Source organism: Chrysochloris asiatica, unplaced genomic scaffold, assembly GCF_000296735.1.
Source record: "Chrysochloris asiatica unplaced genomic scaffold, ChrAsi1.0 scaffold00110, whole genome shotgun sequence".
NCBI lineage: Eukaryota > Metazoa > Chordata > Mammalia > Afrosoricida > Chrysochloridae > Chrysochloris > Chrysochloris asiatica.
In genome coordinates, this window is record NW_006408628.1 from 3,337,256 (window position 1) to 3,342,940 (window position 5,685).

The following is a 5,685-nucleotide window of genomic DNA, read 5'->3' on the forward strand; positions in this document are numbered from 1 at the left end:
AGCAAAGATCAGTATGAGAGTTCAAAAGGGGGTTTAAGACCAGTGAGTATAAATTTCTAAATAAAGAAGCACACCTTAAGGGCTTCTACATCTTAACCAAAGACAAAGACAAGCCTCCAAGATTTCATGCAGCACCAAAATGAATACAATTCTGGCTGCCTTTAACTGGTGATTAACAAAGAATACCAAAATTATAGCACATTGTTAAGCAGTTATTCCACCCTCAGAATGGTAAGGCAGCTTTCTGATGAAAACAAGCACAGTACATTGACGTCTACTTTAAAAAATAAAAACTCATCCTAATGAAAACAGAGAAATACCATTTTATTAATCTATTATTACCATTCTTTTAAGAATAGAGGCTTTTTATATTCTTCATTATCCTAAAAGTCAAAATCTCCACTTCAATAGAATGGTTTTAAGGGGAGATGGAAGGAGATTCTAATGAATATTCATGCCTAAACCTACCCAGATTTGCTTGGTGACAGGACACAGTCTCTTTATGTGTGTTTAATAATATTGGTGCTATGGGATAATGCACTGAACTGCAAGGTCGGTGGTTGTAATTCATCAGCTGGTCCTTTGATACCCCATACAGGGTTGCTATGAGTCTGAACTGACTACTCAAGGGCACGTAACAACAACAACAGTATTGTGTATGGAGCCCAATGTGGAAAACTGGATTGGTATTGCATTCACACTGTTAGGCGATTTCAAAGGTGTGAAAACAATCATTGCTTTTTCACAGCCAAGAATGGTTCTCCTTCCAAGACTCAATGTAGCAAAGGCAATTGTCATTTCAATGCAACTGAGTTGAACTAAGATATTAATTTTAAGCCTGTGGAGTGTTTGAGCCAGCAACATCCATTAAGAACCCAGCATCTGATTACTATTTCAGTCAGTAAGTCAGCAAATATTTCCAGAACACCTAGTATACATTGTCATGGGTACTGGGAACACAGCCATGAACAAGCCACAAAGTTCTGCCTTCAGTTTCCAATCTTTTTTCCTTAGGAACCAGTGGAGATTTCTGAAGCTTAGTTTTGAAAGATTCTCCAGTGATGCCAATGGGCCCAGAAAAAGATAAACATGCCCTTCAGGTTTCATATTAAATATTAGTTTTCATAGAGAACCTCTGTTAACTACCTTCCACCACGAACTCCAACGATACATACTATATATAATGAGGTCAGATTGTTATGAATTCTATTATCATGTTAAAAATATTTGCTTGAATTAAAAAAAAAAAGAGGATGGGATGTCAATGGGAATTACTAATGAAATGAATGCCGAAGATGAGGGAAATTGAGGATTCTGATGTTTTTTAATACGCTATGTTCTTCATTTGGCCATTTGTTCTTTGTTAGACTCTGATGATGCCAATGGTAAGTTAAAAAGAGATAAAATCATGACTCTTGTGAAGATATAAAAATGATAACAGTCTGAGATTTTATTTCTACTCATAATAAGAAAACCAGGCAGATAGACTAACCAGTTCAAAAAAAAGTCAAAAAGCACAAAGATAGAACAGGGTTTGTATGTTTCTTAGTGGTGTGCCGTGATGTCATTTCCAACTCATAGTGACCCTGTACAGGGTTCCCGAAGCTGTAACTGTTTAGGTCATTTTTCTCCTATGGAGAGACTGCTGGCCTTATAGTTTGCTGCCTCACTAGTACACTTTATTGTTGTTGTCAAGCACCGTCAAGTCGATTCCGACCCATAGCAACCCTGTATAGGGTTTCCAAGGAGCAGCTGGTGAGCTTGAACCACTGATCTTGCAGTTCAAATGACTTTGCAGTCTGACACATGAGCCCACAGCGCCACACCAGGACTCCTAGTAAAGTTTACAGACCTGTAAATACCTAACCTAATCTGTTGTGCCATCTAGTCAGTTCTGATTCACAGCGATCCTGTATAGTGTTTCCGAGGAGTAACTGGTAAGTTTGAACCAACGATCTCATGGTTCAAACCTACCTTGTGGTCCAGTGTGTTATTCCATGGCACCATACCAGGACTTCAACCTAATCTAGGGCTAAAGTAACAAAATAATCTGAGCTATATGGAAGCCTTCTTCAACCTGCGATATGCAGATGATACAACCTTGCTTGCTGAAAGTGAAGAGGACTTAAAATATTTACTGATGAAGATCAAAGACCACGGCCTTTGGTATGGATTGCTACTCAATGTAAAGAAAACAAAAAATCTCATACTGGACCAGTAAACAACATTCTTATCAGCAGAGAAAAGATTTAAGTTTTCAAGGACTTCATTCTTCTTGGATCCACTATCAACATTCATGGAAGCAGCATTAAAAAAATCAAATGACATATTGTATTAAGCAAATCTGTTGCACAAGACCTTTTTAAAGTGTAGAAGAACAAAGATGTCAGATTGAGGACTGAGGTGCGCCTGACCCAAGCCATGGTATTTTCAATAACCTCATATGCATGCGAAAGCTGGACAGTGAATAAGGAAGACCGTAGAAGAATTGATGCATTTGAATTATTGTGTTGGAGGAGAATATTGAAAGTGCCATGGGCTTCCAAAAGAACCAAGAGATCTGTGTTGGAAGAAGTGCAGCCAGAGTGCTCCTTGGAGGCCAGGATGGCCAAACTTTGTCTCTCATACTTGGGACATATTGTCAGGAGGGACCAGTCACTGGAGAAGGATGTCATGTTTGGTAAGGTGGAGGATCAGAGGAAAAGAGGATGACCCCCAACAAGATGGATTGGCCAAGTGTCAGCATCAATGGGCTCAAGCATGGCAACAATTGTGAGGCTGGCCCAGGACCAGGCAGTGTTTCTGTTGTGCATATGGGTTGGTACCAACTCAATGGCACCTAACAACAACAACATATGGAACCCTGGTGCTGTGATTAAATATTTGGCTGCTAACCAAAAGGTGTCCTGGTGTGGCTCTGTGGGTTAATGCTCTGGATTGCAAGGTTGCTTTGACCTGCAAGGTCAGTGGTTCAAGTTCACCAGCCACTCCTCAGAAACCCTATACAGGGTCACTATGAGTCAGTACCGACTCGATGACACGTAATAACAACAAAGACAACCAAAAGCTTGGGGCAGTTTAAGCCCACTGGCTGCTCTATGGGAGAAGGATGTGACAGTCTGCTTCCACAAAGATTTATAACCATGAAACCTCTATAGGTCACTGTGAATTGTACTGACTCCATGACAACGGGTTTGTTTTAAGGTGTTAATGGCAAATGAAGTCTTAATGTGTGGATCTGCCAAAGATAATATTTGTAACCACGTGGATTTCCCATAACATTGTGGTTATAGAAATCTTAGAAGGAGACATTGCTGAGCAGGGGTGATTTGACTTTCTTACCTCAAGCCTCATCGATGTACTGTCATCCATTTTTTCCTATTGTAAGAGTCTCCTAGTTGTAGGCAGGACTCCTGGTGTGGCCCTGTAGACCAAACACTGGACTGCAAGGTCAGGTTGAACCACAAAATTCGTGCTTCAAACTCACCAACTGCTCCTCGAAAACCCTATACAGGGTAACTATGAGTCAGAACCCACTCAAGGGCACTTAACAACAACAATTGTGAACAGTAAAAGAGAATGGGATGGCAATAGTCTTTTCAATTTCATGAAAATCAACTGATGGTAATTAGCACGATGATGAAAATGACCAAGACTTTATTCTGGACACCTGTAGGTATATTTCCAACTATATTAATTTCCCAGTCATCAACTTACCTCCAATTCAAATTAAAATAAATGTATTGAAAGAAAATGAAAACTGGATTCACACATTCTTTGATTTAATGAAGAAATAGTATGCAGATATTGCCTGTAATGGAGTTCTGGTATGATGCTGTAGGATAAGCACTGGACTGCTAATTGTAAGGTTGGTGGTGATTCAATCCACCAGCCTCTCTTTGGAGAAGGCTATACAAGATTGTTACGAGTCAGAATTGACTCAATGGCACTTAACAACAACAACAATTTTCAGTAATGCCTTGTAAAGTTAAATTAAAACACTTTCTTCATAGCAAGAAAAAAATGGTATTTAGTGATAGCATTTTAGGTTGTTTCTTTTAGGTATACTTGGAATAATCCTTCCACTCCTTCTTCATCTGTCCATCTTCTTTAGCTCTAAGCAGAAATGTCAGACGTTGGTTATGATTCTTGGAAAAATCATGCCGCATAGGGATAATGTCTCACGATTTCTGAGTAGAGCTATTATCCTTCCTGCCTTGAAGCACAGAAAGTATTATAGACAAATCTCTATTATGGTTTTTGAAGAAAAAAAATATCAGTCTCCCATGTGTTCATCTAATTAAGTGCAGATTTTCCCCCATTATGTTCTTTTCTACAATCAGGTGATGATATCTGAGATGCTTGACTGAGTTTTATTTTTCTTTTAATTCTGAAATTTTTCAGATCTGTGAAACATTATGAAAAGAATTGACTCCAAAATATCTTAAATAATGGGATCTTTTGGGAAGTAATTACTTAAGATTATTTAATAAACAGGACCTTTACTAAAATTTTTAGTAAAATCCAAGATAAAAGCTTATGGAAAACAAATTATTTGCATTAGATATATATTTTAAAATGAAAACAGTTAGACCATTTACATTTTTGTAGCTTATTTAAAAACTAAAGAAAGGAATATTGAACAATTTAAAGAATATCATTCTTTATCGGAAAGCCTACTCACCCAGGAGTAAACGTCATTGGGAATGGGCAGTGGCAACTTCTGCAAGGATCGTGGCAGCAGCGGTAGTGGTAATGATGAAAAAAGCTAGCTACAAACCTCCTGATGTGGAGAGACAATTCATATGTGAATTCATTTACTTTGATTAAAAAACTAGAACCATCTTCTATGAGATCTAAGCACAATTATGAAAATCACACCCAACTCAGTTACCTTAAATCTTTGTTGTACTTAGAGTTTTTGTGTTGTTTTTTTTTCTCTTTTCTGTCTTCTCCTGGCAGAGCGTGATGTTCTAGTTAGCACATTGACAGCCTGAATGTAGCAACTTTGAAATTACCTGTGGCATATTTCTTTTCTCTTTTGGAAATCTTAGTGAAAGTGATGTACTCTGAAGAGGTTAAAACACATGGTATTCCTCCAGGAAGGAAAATCTCCTTTTCGGAGAATTGCCTTGCCAAGAAACTTGGTTCTTGGAGAATGCTATTTGATCTTTCTGTTGGAGTGTCTATTTGGAGATACAATGGGATCTACAAGCTGTTATTTCTAGAACATGATTGTCTTTTGAAGTTAGATTGTGGTTCAAAGAGGGATTTTGTATAGACCATGTAGCTAAGCCACAACTCTAAGCAGCAGTGGATGTGGATTTGCACTGCAGGATGGAGTTGTCTCTTGGGTTTGGATCTTGGCTATGAAACCAGATACTTGAGGTTTGGCTGCTGAGGAAATACCGAAAGTCAATTTATAAAGAAGATAAATAACTAGCTAAGTGAACATTTTACTTAGCCCCCAGACTTCCTCTGTACAGTTCTTAGAAGCTGTTAGCAACACTTCCACTCAATACCTTATATTCAAACTACACGGTTTGCCACCACCAAATAGCTACCTACTATTCCATCTCCAAGGTAACTCTTTCTGTCTCAAGTACATGAAGAAAAATATGGCATCAGGATTGGAGGAAGACTCATTAACAACCTGCGATACGCAGATGATACAACCTTGCTTGC